This window comes from Manis pentadactyla, chromosome 5 (genome assembly GCF_030020395.1).
Source record: "Manis pentadactyla isolate mManPen7 chromosome 5, mManPen7.hap1, whole genome shotgun sequence".
NCBI classification, from domain to species: Eukaryota; Metazoa; Chordata; class Mammalia; order Pholidota; family Manidae; genus Manis; species Manis pentadactyla.
Genome location: NC_080023.1, coordinates 101757783 through 101773928, shown reverse-complemented (window position 1 = coordinate 101773928; position 16146 = coordinate 101757783). Strand labels below are relative to the sequence as shown.

The following is a 16146-nucleotide window of genomic DNA, read 5'->3' as shown; positions in this document are numbered from 1 at the left end:
ATACTGAGGAAAAAATGATTTATTAATTTAATGACATAAGAACATAATGCACTTGGCAAAATGAAAGACCAATATTGACTAGAAGAGGGAAAAATAAAAAGTTCTCAGAGAATGGCAGACTTTAAAATAGTAGGTCACAATAAAGGACAATTTCAGATGATAGTGAGGATACCAAACTGCAGCAAGACCACCGTGGACAAGAGGGAAGCAGAGGGGAGCCTGGCTGATGGGAGTTCCTGCCAGGGAGTGGGAGGCAATTTGACTGAGAAGGGAGAGCTCCGCACTGTACACTGCAGCAAGGGGGAGAACTGGGTCTCGTTCCACAACATAGCCTGGCATGAGGTAAGCACTCAGTGAAGGTCTGAATGAGTGCACTGATGAGAGAGCATGAGACTGAGAGAATGAGAGTGACAGAGAGTGTCAGACACAAAAAGTAACAAGAAGTAGAAAAACAAGGGACTATAGACACAATAGCACTGAAGATGATAAAATGCCTTTAATTTATTGAAGGAATAAATGTATGGGCAAATAAATTAGTTCTAAAGTCTCCCAGGCTACAGAGGTTGAAAGGACTAAGAGTGAGGAAACTCTACTGGGATGGATGGTCAAGTTGCCTTTAAAAAATGAGCACAATTTTCAAAAAGTGGTATAGGCTGAAGACAAACTACTTGAGATTAAGAAAGGGGTGCTCATTGGCAATTTAAACAGACTGATTCCAAGTCCAAAGTATGGGGGCAATACGTCCATTTAATATGCATCTACTGAGGGCTTAGCTTACTCCATGGCAGCCTTCATAGCAAATGATCACTACAAGAAAACACAGGCACTTCTCAAGCTGCTGTAAATGATGGCGCCTAATCCACATGAAGTATCTCTAGGCCCAGAAGATCAGGGGATCATCTGAGGGAAGATTCTGATCTGCTGCCACCTTTCTCAACCTATAACCACTGTATTTTTTTCTAAGTTACTCACAAATTAATTCTAAAACTACATTAGGTTCACATTGCTGAATTTATTGCAAATAATACAAATTAAAAATTGACAGCCTCTGACAAAAAAAGAATATATCATCCACATAGTATAGTTTAGCCATATTTGGACTGGCTGGCCTTATCTATATATGTTTCTTCAATACATGTGCTAATAGCAGAAAGTAAATTTTTAAAATAAAACATTAAGTTCTCTGGATAGATAATAAATGAGCTGTGGTATCCAATTTCCTTGCATATATTTTGGGGGGAAAAAAGTCTCTGTTATACACACGGCATGGTGGCAGCCTCAGAATATTGGTATTTTAGCTCAATTTCATACATTACGTATAGTTTAAGAACACAAATATTGACTTTGGAGGTTGCTTCCTAGCTCTAAGTATAAGCAAGATGGTTAGTTGACCTGTGCCATCCCTTCCAGAATATAGACACTGACGACTGAGCACAGCCGAGGACGTGCCTGTGGACTGCTGACCTATTTGGGGAGGATGCCAACTCTTAACATCGCCATGACCTTCGTGCTGTCTCCAAATTCAGCTCCTTCTCCTTAGCTTCCCGAACCTCTCATGATAGAAAAATCCTTGCATGAGGGAAGGATAGCTATCTTAACAAAGTGAACTAAAAAAATAAGACAAAACAAAAAACTAAGTTCATGTGACAACAAGTTTTTCCAGAAAGTCTTGAGGGGATGTTATTCTAAATGTCAATTAATGCTGATCTCAGCTGGAATAATTTGCACTTTTGTGATTTGTGTTTCAGTACATATGTAAGTGACAGAAGCTGTCTAGATATGTGGGTTTTTACACATATGTCAGTAAATCAAAGAGTTAAATGTGAAAGGCAGTACCCAAGGGCTTTGTGTGGGTGTGTAGCTTTCCTCAGTGGATTAAAGACCAACAGAGCCTGCAAAGTTACAGACACAGAGAAAAAACAGGTATACTCTTACTCCAGGATTGTACAGGTCTACAGAAAATCTTTGCCCATTTTTCCTCATCTAGAATTGGCAGAAGAGGTTCCTGTGGCATGATACTAATGAGAAACATAGAAACTGATTTGGCATTGCCTTTTATATGTTATCATTTGAGATGGAACAAAGCCACGTGCATTCTGAGTTAATTTGTTAGCAATAACATGGCTCTAAAGAGGGTAGAAATGTTTCCCAAACAAGTGCCCTGTGCATTGGCAATAAGGGGCCAAAAGAGGATTCATGGCACAGAAGGCCAGGCCCTTGGTCAGTGTTGTTGGATGGGTCATACCTGCTGGCATTTCCTCTTCTGCCTCTGCTCATCCATGCCCACCTTCTTAGGCAGTTGCCAAGGCCCTCTGCCCTGGTCCTGGGTTGTGTGGCACACCACCTGTGTGTGGACATGGTGAAGGACTGAAGAATCTCCAAAAAGATAGGGAGAAATTTCCTTTCAGATTATGTCTTTTCTTGCCAGGTACATACAGCTCAGTACTTGGAAAGTGGGCAGTCTGTCCTGCTGACCTTTCCACTGTTTTAAAGGGAGGTTTTCCTCTAGGCAATGAAGCAGCTTCTCTCTAGTCCTATTTCTGTCAATGTCTCACTTGCAAAAGCCCAAATATTGTGTACTGGAGTTGAGTAGCTAATGTATTACTAGCTTTTGGAAACCTACTCTGCAAATTGCTGTCATAGGCACATACAATCTAATACACAATCTTTGTAGCTGCAGTAATCCAGTAACTGAATTTTTCTTGCAGTGAGGATGCTCTTCCTTTTCCTTGTATGGGAGATGTTCCAGGTGGCATTGTTGACTTCATTGTATGGCACGATGTAGTGCTTTTCTAGAATCTTTGTTTACAGTTGAATTAATTTTGTGGAGGGCATCAAATTTTTAAGAATGCGGTCATTTTAGTGCCATGGTGACTCAAAAATGCGTGTTAGGGAGGCATTAGAATGTAAAATATTCCTGACATAGAAAGAGAACCCAAGGAATTACAAGTGCATTCCCAGGCCTCACAAGCATGTGAGGTATCAATATGACTCACTACCTAGACTCACCAGCCCATTGTATGTCAACCTCAGACCATGGGGCTGTTGGCCTCAAAAGCCCAGCCTACTTGGAAATGATATGCTGATATATTTTCCATCCTCAAATCCTAGTTGTTGCATTTTTTGCTAGTCATAGTTCATTAGCATCACCTAAATCTCTCCAGCCTAATACAGGCCTCAGAGATCCAGGGTCTGTGATCTGTCATTTAAGGCTACCCTGCATGGACATGGGCCTAAATATCTGGAGCTTCCATAGCAGTCCCAGAGCAACATTTATACCTTCAGGCTCATCAAAGCCTAATCCTAATAGAGGTCCTGAATGTACCTGCATTCAATTATTACTAAAATCACTGGGTCAGTTTAATTCTGTCTGTAATATATTCAAAGGAAAAGGAGATGTGGGCTATCTTAAGGATAAGTAAGAGATGCATACCCTTTTCCATAAATTTAGGTTTGGGATGTTTGATTATTACTCCCTGCCTAGGTGGGTTTGCATAACAGTTATAGGTACCCGATATGGAGTTGGTAACCTGCAATCTCAGTGCAAAAATTTTCAGACTTGGATGTTACATAATTAGAAGACATTTTTTAAATGTCTTAAGAAGTGCCAAGAGTTTGGGTAGGTACTGGGAAAAGTAAAGATAAATCAGACACAGATCCTACCTCCAAAATGTGCACAGTCTAGTAGGGAAGAAGGTAGCAGGTTTTCACCAGGCAGATGAAGAGAAATGCGATGGGAGCTGATAGAATAATATTTTCAGTGGCAAGGAAGTATGTCATGGCATGGTATGTTTGAGGAACAACAAGCCACCTCCGTGTGTATGGAGAACAGAGCTGGGGATTATAGGAGGCAACCTGGCCAGGCACACAGGGGCTAGATTAGGAAGGCCTTTGCAAGCCGTGATGTGGATCTTGGGATTCGTCCTGTGAGCATGAGATAGGGAGCTATTCAAAGCATTAACAAGACAGAAATATACTCACATAATTGTTGAACCTTCATTGAGAGGAAAACATCTTTTGCTTTTTGATACATGTCTGGAGCTGCTGGAAAGCTACGGCAACCGTGGAATATGCTGAGGAATGTGAACTGTGGCAACTGTGGGGGACTGAGAACAGGACATGGTTAAGAAACGATTAGGTATTGCAATGGAAGGGTTTTGATGATCAGTTTGAGGTAGGAGGAAATAATAATAAGGGTGATTGAAGGAACATTTCTTTTTACCTCAATTAAATAGTGCTGGCCACCTACCCAGAAGGGAATATCATGTCCACAGGAGTTGCCCGGTGCAAACCTGTCCGACATGCAACAGCCCTGAGAGCCAGCTGCAGGTTGGTATCCCAAGTTCCTAGCAGTCAAAGCAAGGAGGATACAGTCAGTTACAGGAGTCACAATATTAAAAGGTGTAATACGGCAAAAACTGCAAAAGGCTATAATTTATAAAATGTAATAAACATAAATTATTACTATTATAATCAAATACGCTTTTCACTAGAGAGCTGGGGTGCCGCCCTGCAGCTCTCCTGCCTGCCATAGACCCTTGCTGCATGGGCCATTTGCTTCTGTCCTTAAGGAGTGGGAAGGCTGTCTGCCTCACAGGGTGCTTGTCAGCAAGTGGAGGCAGAAGCAGCAGGGACTTATGCTCTTTTAGCTTCTGCCTAGACTATCCCTCTCCGTAAGAATATTTCTAGGGAAGACATCAGCTGTCTACCATCATTTTCACCCTCTTTCTGGAGTCTTCTTCTCCTTTCCCCTTCAGCAAAAACCAAAACCTGTATTTCCACATACAGTGAAGTCCCCTTTGTCCTCTCTCCCTAAGTTGTCCACATGACAGCCTTTCCCAGACCCCAGCCCACAGGTGTTGAGCAGAGGAGCAAGATGAAATTTCTGTCATGGGTATTTTCTGCATTAAAAAAAAATCTGAAATTCGACATTATTCAGATGTTCACTCTCATTTTCCTAACTCATAGTGCCTGCAGGATTATCTTTATTTTGTATTATTGACAAAGCATGAAATATTGGAATCAGATATGACCCTAAAGATTACCTTGAATAATCCTGTCCTTTTACAGGTGAGAAAACTCAGACCCAGAAAAGTTAAATGAGTTGTTTTAAGCTATACAAGCAAGTAGAATTTGTGCCAAGTCTCGACTCAGCGTGCCGTGACTCAGACAAATATTTCTTCCATCACCATGCTTTTTCCCAGAGCTTTTTTGAATTGCAGAAGTGGGAGAGAGAGAGAAAGTGTGTCTCCTAGGTTTAAAAACATTAACCCTCTCTTCCAGAAAAGCAGAATTGTCAACAAGTCTTTTTAGTTGTTTACTCTAGTAGTACAACTTTAAGATAGTATCATATTATGCCTCTAGATGTAGAAACTTGTACCTGCTTTATGATACATCCTGGTGATCATGGCGAACCAGGGTTGCTTTAAATGATGATATTCTAGGCTTGTTGTTTCCTAAAAATGACTGGGCAGTTACAACCACAGTAGGAATGGAAAATGATAGGTGCTTAATGTTCTAGATGACAGCTGATTTTACAAAGGCTGTGGCTCCTACTGATACCTAGTATTTATTACTGGCTTTATATGAATATATAGCTATAGATAGATATTTATAGATATAGATAGATATAATTTGAATTTTTGGAAAATTCAATCTTCTAAAAAAGCATCCTGCTTGTCTATGTTGTACTGATATTACACAGAAATTGGCTAGGAAACTATGTTGATCTAGAAATATTAAACTTCTCCCTCATTTTTGTCTTTGTAATGTTCTGTATTAAATATGTACTTGGGGTATTTTCAGAAATGAAAGAATATTCTCTTTCTGAAAAAGCATTTGTGAATACTTCTTGCACTACATGCTGGGAGGAGGAGGGTATCTGCAGGGCATCTGGGATCTGCAAAGGCCAGGCTGCCTGGCTCCCATGAGAGGAGGTTTGCTAGGCAACCAGAGCGAGCTTTCAAACAAGCCCAACTATTCCTGCCTGGCCTACTGCCATCCTCCAAGAGGGCAAGTAGGCACCGTAAATTAGAACTGGACCATAATGGTTGACGCGTTACCCTTTAACATGTGTTGATATTTTACAGCAAGACATTTGTTTGTGCAGAACTAATCAGTCCATGTAGGGGCTTATTAGCTAATTGGTCAGACTCAAAACTTATTAAAAGCATCGGGAAAACAAAAATCTGTGATTACAATGTAGGAAAAACCCTTATATTGAAGTCAGAAGTGTTGATCTTTGAGAAAGCTTGCCAACCTGCTTATAAATTTGGGTGGGAAGAAACACATTTAAAATAGTAAACTTAAAAAAACTTCTCCAAGCAAGAAAAAGACAGATGGCTTAGGTCTTATTAGGTTATACTTTGAAACATAGGTTATACTTTGAAATATAAAAATCCAGACTAGTTCCAATGACATCCCAATGTTTACAGTGACATTTCTTTAGAAAGGTTAGATTACTCAAAAAGGCTCAGGTCATTACAAAAGGGTGCATTTTCCTTGACCCCTTTTGTTTGTTCCTTTTTATTACAAATGTGTGGTGAAGGGGATTAATCTACTTATTAGAGTGAACCCAAATGCTTAAATATGGTTATCCTCAGATACCGTGAGGCAAAGTTTGACTATGTTGTATTTTTATATTCATAAACTTATATGCAGTAAATACATACATGGTAACTTCAAAAACCCTGGGTGATGAATTGTTTCTTGCTCATGAACACATTCCACAGCAATACACTGTTTTCCTACATTATACTTGCCTGATTATATCACTTATAATATTGTAAAAGTTGTTTAACTGTTTTCCATAGAAGAGTGTATGCTCCGGGAGGGAGGAGCCATGCCTATTTTATTTCATTGTTTTTTTTGCCAGAACTTAGGAAAGTTCCTGATGTCTGGCTCTATAGGGGGGAATAAAAAGGGGAGTCAAGAAAGAAAGAGAAAGGAAAGAAGAGATGGAGGAAGAATGAAAAGAAACAGAACGGAGAGAAGGAAAGATGGGTGGGAAAAGAGAGGAAGGGATAAAAGCAAAGGGAAGAGCAGAAGCAATAAAGAAAGCCAGCTGAGTGTCTATTTCTTAGTTGCTATAAAAATAAGAAACTGGCCAATTCTTTGGAGTTTCTTAAAATTTAGATGGATGTTTTTAGGTTTGCATGAGTCACTGAGTTGTTTAGATCTCTAAATTTACATCAACATAAAGAATTCAGAACGTCCTTGAAGAAAATCAAGTAACTTCTTCAAGTTTTTAAATCAAGATGTTTCTAATCTTATTTTGCTTAGTTATGTAGAAAAAAATGAGAAATATATTTGGTTATATTTTCCCAGGAAGCAAAGAACTGGCTTTTAATTTTCAATAGAAATATTTGTATTTCATTTCTTCTTTAACTGAATCCTACTCCTCACTTTAGTTGAATGATTTCTTCTTGTCCTTTTTTTTTTGTACAAATAGAGTTCTTCAGCTATCTCCTAAGAGTCTACATAGCTGAAATAATTTTTCAGTAGGTCAAATAAGATGGAAAGTTCCAAAAAGTAAAGTGCACTTTTAAAAATAAAAATATATAGTGATTAGTGTAACTCATGGATAGATTGATATGGATTAAGTCAAATTCCATTAATCAGAACTTTCAGTCAACTCATTTATCATGGATGTGTATATTTTGTTTGTGGCTTATTTATTTTCTACATTCTGCTTTTAAGAAGAAAAGGGCAAAGGATGAAGACAGCAAGCAGACAGTATTAATTTAGTAAACAAAAACTGCATCTTCAATATTATATTGTTAGAATAGATATTTATGATGATAGTCCTTTAGATTAGTATTCATAATAATGACTTTGTAAGATTGTGGCTAAGAATTTACAGAGAACCTGTTATATATGTAACACTGTATTAGGCACTCAAGCAGAGGCAATAAAGATGGGGCATATTTGTGTTAATAATTTAACATTTATTAAGCATTTGCTGTGTGCCAAGTTGCAATGCTAAAACTTTATCTGTATTGTCTCATTTAATCGGCACAAAAGTCCTATGAGGAAGATAATACTATTTTTTCCCCCATTTTACACATCTAGAAACTGAGAAAGCAAGTATTGGAAAAGATCACATAGCTAGAATTTTAACATAAATTTGATCTTGAGGTTTTCATCCATTGTGCTAGTTATCATATTTTAGTACTTTCTAATTTTCTTCTCCATTGCTTCCTACCCATACCTACTCTTAGGTATGTGCACACTTCCATTATAGCATTTATGTATTATTCTATGGAAATACTTTGCAGCTTGAAAAAAAGCTTTTGTCTTTCTTATTAGAACACAAACTTCTTAAAGTCATGGAACAGAACTTTTGCATATTTGTAGCAGAGGTCCTAGCACAGGGCCTGTCATCTGCCAGGAATTCAGTAAATACATGCCAAATAAATGAGTGGTTGAACTTGGGTTTATTACCTTCATTAGATTATGACTGCCTTGAGGACAGAAACATGTCTGGCTTGTGAATCCCTATGGTGATGACTCAATATTTACTGAGTTGAATTAAGGCTTAAAATGACTGCTATATGCAATAACCATTTTATTATTATGAAGAATGTTGTATTATATCTATGATGTGTTAACTGAGATACGAGAATACCACCACATCTTATGCAGATGTTCAAAAGGATAGCTATAATAGCTTATAGGGTCTTCCAATTTAAAAAGAGCATTGTTGTATTCTCACAATAACCCAAGAAACTAGGAATTCATAAGTAAAGAAACTGACCATCAAAGAGTTTATGGCTGTTCATATACACAGAGCTGTAAGTGTCAGAACTGGGATGACAACATAGGTCTTCTGACTGCTAGTTTGGGTTCTTGCTATCATATTGAAGTATTACACAGCTGACATTTCAATTTATGAGCACACTTATTCCTCAACTATCCAGGGTCCTAAGACTGTCGTGTTTTTGATATTTATTGACTACTTACAAAATAGTACCACTGTGAAAAATTTTACACGTCTGAGCCATACTACCAAGAAGTTTGATTCCCACTAGAATAAAAAAAAAAAAAGCAATTCTGTATCAAAATGAATTCACACTACTACTTTTCTTTATAATCTAAACTGTATGGAGAATCCAGCTTGGTTGCATAGGTCAGAAAGAACCAGGTATAAGTGTAGCATAGAGAATTATGTAAGCAAATAAGTGGGATCCCAGAATCTCAGGAACCAGGTCTATACCCAATCCACTACTCCTCATTTGTAGACAATGAATACCTTTCCATTCTTTTGGCTCATTGAATCAAGAGCTATTCGGCTGAGATTGCCAACAGATGCCTCTGGCTTTTATGGAATGCCTAGTATGGGGCCAACCTTACACATAATTTAAACATCAGCAAATATTTATTTCCAGGGTGAATGCTCCTTGCTATGTCAGCCATTAATTTGAATTTGGTGAGTTACAGGGTTTGTTTGTTTTTTCCTGAACTAAACACTTCTCTTTGATCAAAATTTCTGCATTTTTTAAAGCCACTCTGTTTCTGTTACCCATTTTGGTAGGTGTGAATCTAGCACAGTGAAGCACAAACAGTGTGTGTCAGGAATTGTCAGCCATTTGATTTTGTGGTTATCCACAATCTTGTAATCTTTTCCCTCAGCAGGTATCTTTTTTCTGACCCAAATGGTGTCCTTTCCAAGCAGACTTCTAATAATATGCTCCCAACTATCTATAAGAGTTTTCACTTAAAAGATCCCAGGGTGTTTGAAAATATATGAGAGTGTTTTCTTTGACCTACCTATATTCTGAGAGAGGCAGCTTTGGCCACACAAGGCATAAGGCAGCATTTAGATTCAAAGAAAATGCTGGTTTAGAATCTTGTTTCAGTGAAGTGCTCTGAAAAGCTTCCCATCCATGCCTTCCAAAATATAGCAGAGTTTTAAGCTTGTAAGTTATTGTTAATAAATAAGGTATTTTATCCTATGAAAGTGAGCATCTTGAAGTAATTTATCTTCTGCTAGTTATGAAATTTGAATTGCTTCCAACTGATCTTGCTTATTTTAGCCAACAAATACCTAAATTTAATGCAGTACAGATAATCAATTATTTTATCCAGGTTAAATAAGAAACCTTCATGGGAACTGGGGACAGACCCTATTAGGGTTAGTGTTTGCCACGAAATGGTGTTTTCTGTCTGAACATTAAGGTGAAATGTAAAAACTTGTTTTCTGGAGTTTAAAAGCAGAATCGTTAAATAACCATTGTTAATCAAAGTGATAGACACATAGGCATCATTATATCAGAAAAAGAATCCATTTTTCTGGAGTGCCCCTTACAGATTTTTTGAGGACTCTGTTAGGTGTTTGCAACATTTCCTACTTCTCTGCATCTGGCTGTAGGAATTGTGTCCATGAAGAGCGCCTCTGTGCAGAAACTTACTGTAACGTGCTCTATCTTGCAAATCCACAATTTTAGTTTGAAACTAGAACCTTGCTAAAATCTGTTTTTCTAGGAGGAATACTGAATCAAAGGACATAAAATAATTTTCAAGGGAAAGGAACAAGGGGAAACATTTTATCTCAATGCTGAAAAAGAAAATGCTTTGGATTTTCTTGAATTGTTTGAATTCAAACTCAGGAGTCTTACTTTCCTTTACTAATAGGCTGGCAAAACAATATTTATTATAGGTTTCCAAATTTGGAATCTATGAAGTTCAATAAAAGAGGGACAAGGTAGGACCTTTAAGTAGTAGTATTTAAGGTGGTGCAACTTTGACTTTTGGTTGCAATGCAGAGGAAATGAAGATATTTCTTTTGCATTTTGGGTAAACAGAGGAGGCTGCTCCTGGCCAGAGGCTACTGGTCCAGTGTCTTGGTGTTCCTGGAGTCCTGTCCAACTGTCCTGCAGACTGAAAGAAAAAAATCTCAACACGCTAATGGGTTGGAAGCCAACAGCTGGAAAGGTCCTATCCTGGAGGCTAGTTTGATGCTAATATTTGGCCTTAGTATATGTCTCCAGTTTTCATTTTTCATTTTTAAATTTACATATAGGCACAGATAGGTAAGGATGGTAAAATCTGAACCTAGTCGAGGATTATCTGCTGATGTGGTCTAAAACCAAATTCTATGAAATCAAAATGTGAAATATTGGAAAACAACATGCAAAAGTAGTTTATGGTTCTTAATAGTTCTAGGGTTGAGAAGTAACCAAAACTTTAAGTGAATTAATAACTTATTTAAGCATTTAATACAGTCAACTCATTAACACTGTCTGATTTCTACACTGACTGTAGCTGCTTCTTTTCATTGACAGTAGCCCTGAAAGAAGCAAGGGTTAAGTGTATATGTGGAGGATAAGAAGTTTTCTGTAAAACTGCTTAAATCTGATTTTTACATGCTTAGTAAATTTGTACTTGACATGGTGGTTAATGTGGTGTGTTCTGAAAGAGATACTAATGATATAGAAACCAGCTTTTTACATAAATTGAGATTTTTCTGATTCAGAGATCAGTATTAAAGAATCTCTTGATTGCTAAATGGGTCCCTGGAGACAAAGTGCAACTGGTTTCTTTTTCATTTTCTGAGAATGGAATACTTTACACATATTGGAGTATCAGAGTAAGGAATCATTGTTTGTGTATGTAGAAAACACCAAACTGCTTAAACCAGAAAGAAACTTCTTTGGCTCATGGAACTGAAAAATCCATTGGGAAAACTGGCTTTAGGCATGGCTTGATCTGCTGGCGTCCATGACATGACAAGTCCAGGTCTGTCTTTAGTTCTTTGCTTGGTTTCTTTGTTACCTTCATTCTAGCCAGGATCTTCCTTTGGGGTCCTAAGATGTCTGCCAGTTGTTGCAGAAGCTACATGCTTCTCTATCCATAGCTGGTGGGAATAAAGCATATTTGTCCTAGAATTCCCAAGAAGACAGGCTGGACTAAGTCACAAGCTCACCCCTGACCCAATTTTGCCCAGAGAAGTGGAAAGCACTGATTACTTAGCCTACTCCTCCCCAACAAAACCCAATATGGTGATAGTTACACATGTTGTGAAATGGAAATTTGTGACTGTTAGAATGATCTTAAAAAGGATGGATGCTAGTTCTTCAATGAACTAGAGAAAATCATTCTAAAATTCATTTTGAACCACAAAAGACCCCGAATAGCCAAAGCAATCCTGAGAAGGAAGAATAAAGCTGGGGGGATTATGCTCCCCAACTTCAAGCTCTACTACAAAACCACAGTAATCAAGACAATTTGGTACTGGCACAAGAATAGAACCATAGACCAATGGAACAGACTAGAGAGCCCTGATATAAACCCAACCATATATGGTCAATTAATATACAATAAAGGAGCCATGGTCATACAATCAGGAAATGACAGCCTCTTCAACAACTGGTGTTGGCAAAATTGGACAGCTACATGCAAGAGAATGAAACTGGATTGTTTAACCCCATACACAAAAGTAAACTCAAAATGGATTAAAGACCTGAATATAAGTCATGAAACCATAAAACTCATAGAAGACAACATAGGCAAAAATCTCCTGAATATAAACATGAGCAACTTCTTCCTGAATGCATCTCCTTGAGCAAGGGAAACAAAAGCAAAAATGAACACATGGGACTACACCAAACTAAAAAGTTTCTGTATGGCAAAGTACACCATCAAGAGAACAAAAAGCCATCTTACAGTATGGGAGAATATATTTGTAAATGACATATCTGACAAAGGGTTAACATCCAAAATATATAAAGAACTCACATGCCTCAACACCCAAAAAGCAAATAACCTGATTAAAAAATGGGCAGAGGATATGAAGAGACAGTTCACCAAAGAAGAAATTCAGATGGCCAAAAGACACATGAAAAGATGCTCCACATCACTAGTCATCAGGGAAATGCAAATTAAAACCACAGTGAGATATCACCTCACACCAGTAAGGATGGCCAGCATCAAAAAGACTAAGAACAACAAATGCTGGCGAGGATGTGGAGAAAGGGGAAGCCTCCTGCACTGCTGGTGAAAATGTAAGCTAGTTCAACCATTGTGGAAAGCAATATGGAGGTTCCTGAAAAAACTAAAAATAGAAATACCATTTGACCTGAGAATCCCACTCCTTGGAAGTTACCGAAACAATATAACTTCTCAGACTCAAAAAGACATATGCACCGCTATGTTTATTGCATCACTTCTTACAATAGCCAATATATGGAAGCAATCTAAGAGTCCATCAGTTGATGAAAGTATAAAGAAGATGTGGTACATACACACAATGGAATACTATTCAGCCATAAGAAAGAAACAAATCCTACCATTTGCAACAACACGGATGGAGCTGGAGGATATTATGCTCAGTGAAATAAGCCAGGCCGAGAAAGACAAGTGCCAAATGATTTCCCTCAATCGTGGAGTATAACAATGAAGCAAAACTAAAGGAATAAAATAGCAGCAGACTCACAGACTCCAAGAAGGGACTAGTGGTTACCAAAGGGGAGGGGTGTGGGAGGGCAGGTGGGGAGGGAAGGAGAAGGGGACTGAGGGGTATTATGTTTAGTACACATGGTGTGGGGGTCACGGGGAAAACAGTGTAGGGCAGAGAAGGCACATAGTGACTCTGTGGCATCTTACTACACTGATGGACACTGACTGCATTGGGGTATGGGGGGGACTTGATAATATAGGTAAATGTAGTAACCACATTGTTTTTTCATGTGAAACCTTCATAAGAGTGTATAGCAATAATACCTTAATTTTAAAAAAATCGTAAAAAAAGGATGGATGCAGGCCTCATAACCATTTACACAATGAATCTTAGAAATAAAAGTAGAATTTAGATAGACTCTTTAGCCAAATGCCTTTCTGATTGATCAAACTTTACAAAACTTAATGCAAAGTGGTCATTTAGTCTCTGCAGGGACCATTTGTGACAGTGAGCCATGGTAGTCTGTTTGATTTTTCAACAGTTCAGTTGGGAAGGTTTTTCCTTACATTGAACATAAACTTGCTTCCCCTTGTCCTTCACCCACTGGATCTTGTTTTGCCATTTGTGACCACACACACACGAAAAAAGTGAATCAATTCACAGCCGTTCTAATATATACTAAAACTGTTAAGGAAGTCATCCTTGGTCTTCCCTCTCCAGGCTCATCACCCCCCATTCTCTCATCTACTGTTGATGCTGACTTTTAAAACACCCTCGCTCTTTCGGCCTCTTTTCTTTGAATGATTCCTGGCGAATCCATTCCAAACTCCAACTCGCAATTCCATATACTGACACAGAGGCTCCCAGTGAGGCCACTGGGAGGTGGTTGGTTTATGGCCATATGTATGAGCAGAAGGATATTGGGGGAAAAAAGGCTAAATCTTGGGGAGAGCAATTTTAACAGCAATCTGTAGAAGACAGTCTCAGAACTGATAACTTAATCTCAAATATCCACAGCCAGAATGTGTGCAGAGAATATGTCTTGGAACATGATTTCTCTAATTTCTAACCATTAATGTTGGGCTTAATTACTTTTTCTGTTGTTGGAGGCTTGATATTCTTAAAATGTTATGAATTATTAGTATTTTGATAAATAAGTGCCTTATATATCTATGTATATTTAAGAATACACATGTTATTTTTAGAAGATAATTCTTTTTGTTTTCCCTTATATAAAATTGAAAGAGAAAGTCCCATTTCAAAATGCTTGGTCAAATTCTATTCATGATTCCATTTGTCTCTAGAGAATGCTCAGTTCTCTCCTTATTGTGCGTGTTTGCCAGAAGAGTGATGACCTTCCGGGATCCACACCTGAAGTACTTGTAAGGGAAATTTGACAAAATAGTCCTGCAGCTGTTCCTTCAGGTAAACAGCTTCCTTCCACTCTTTCTCCATCTCTGCCACTGACCCCATCATTTTCACCTAGAAACACTGATGAAATTCAGTTATACCTACAACATAGTATCACTACCCAATGACTATGAAGTCTGTGGTCACCTCCTATTCTCCCTTTCATGGAATCTTCACACTGGTATTAACTCGGAAAAAGGCTGGTCCCAATCAGACTTCTCCTGTTTGGAGAAACAGGAAGGAACTGAGCATTGATTTAAGGAAAGCCTTTGACAAGGTACTGAACTCCCTCTTCATCCAGTCCAACACCAGATCCTGTAAACCTACTTTCACAATATACCTTCAGCACATCCACTTTCTCCTCACTGCCACCCATAGTCCAAGCATCACCACCAGGCATCTGGGACTCCTGCAATGGCCTGCAAACTCGTCTCTTCCCACTCTCCAGCCCATTTTCAAAACAGCAGCCAGAGGACTTGAAGATGCAAATAGGGTCATGCCTCCTTTTACTCAGAAATGTTTTTCACTGCATTTAGGATGAATATAAAATCGCTCACATGGTCTGCGAGGCCCTGTCTGTATGTCTATGCCTATCTCCCTCCATTCCCTCGGTTGCTCAATACATTCCAGATACACTCATTTTCTTTTGGTTCCATTACTGGAATAAGCTCTTGTCTGCCTCAGGGCCTTTGCACATGCCTTCTATGCTGCTTGGAACACTCCCCTGCTCTTTGTCTAAATCCTACTAATCATTAGCTCTCAGCCTGACTGTCTTAACTCTCCATTCTTCCCTGACAGCCCATATTTGGACCCTATGTTTTATTCTCTAAAAGTATCTTCTGCCTTTCTTTCAGAGCACCTGTGTGTGTACTGCCTAGGTATTTGAAGCCCACCTCTGTCAGCAGAGCATAAAGTGCAGGAGGAAAGGCTGGCTTACTACTAGATCTCTAGGGTCAGACTACCTGGTTCTGAGTCCTTGTAGCCTCACTTACTGGCTATAGGGCCTTGAATACTTAGCCTCAGTTTCTTAACCTGTGCAATAGAGAAAATAATATTATCTTTTTTTATGGGATTGTTACAAGGATCAAATCACAAAACCCATATAAAGTACTAAATAGAGTATTGGACACATAGCTAGAAAAGTTATTATTATACTAGCTGAAACAGCTCTAAAAAATGTTTTAACTTACAGACTCACTGTTGTGGGTGTTTTTTTAAATCACCAAATATTTCAGTTTAGCAAAGCTAATGCATAATTTAAACTCTGCTTCAGAGGCTGTCTTAAAATATATTGAGGATTTTTTAGTGAGTAAAATATACATAAGTACTATTTTTCAGGT

General features: G+C 38.4%; 1 protein-coding gene and 1 long non-coding RNA gene across 5 annotated transcripts in view; one reads left to right on the top strand and one right to left on the bottom strand.

The window, feature by feature from the left end:
• LOC118924102 (uncharacterized) overlaps window positions 1–16146 on the bottom strand; it is a 257912-nt gene that overhangs the window by 2482 nt on the left and 239284 nt on the right. Inside the window, exon 4 of one of the 2 annotated variants that reach the window (XR_008997836.1) lies at window positions 3982–4346. This is a non-coding gene — a long non-coding RNA (uncharacterized LOC118924102). Of the gene's footprint in view, window positions 1–1934; window positions 4347–16146 lie in introns of those variants that run through there. The other variant, XR_008997835.1, reaches the window with a different exon arrangement.
• SYNPO2 (synaptopodin 2) overlaps window positions 1–16146 on the top strand; it is a 167673-nt gene that overhangs the window by 33176 nt on the left and 118351 nt on the right. The window lies entirely within an intron of this gene.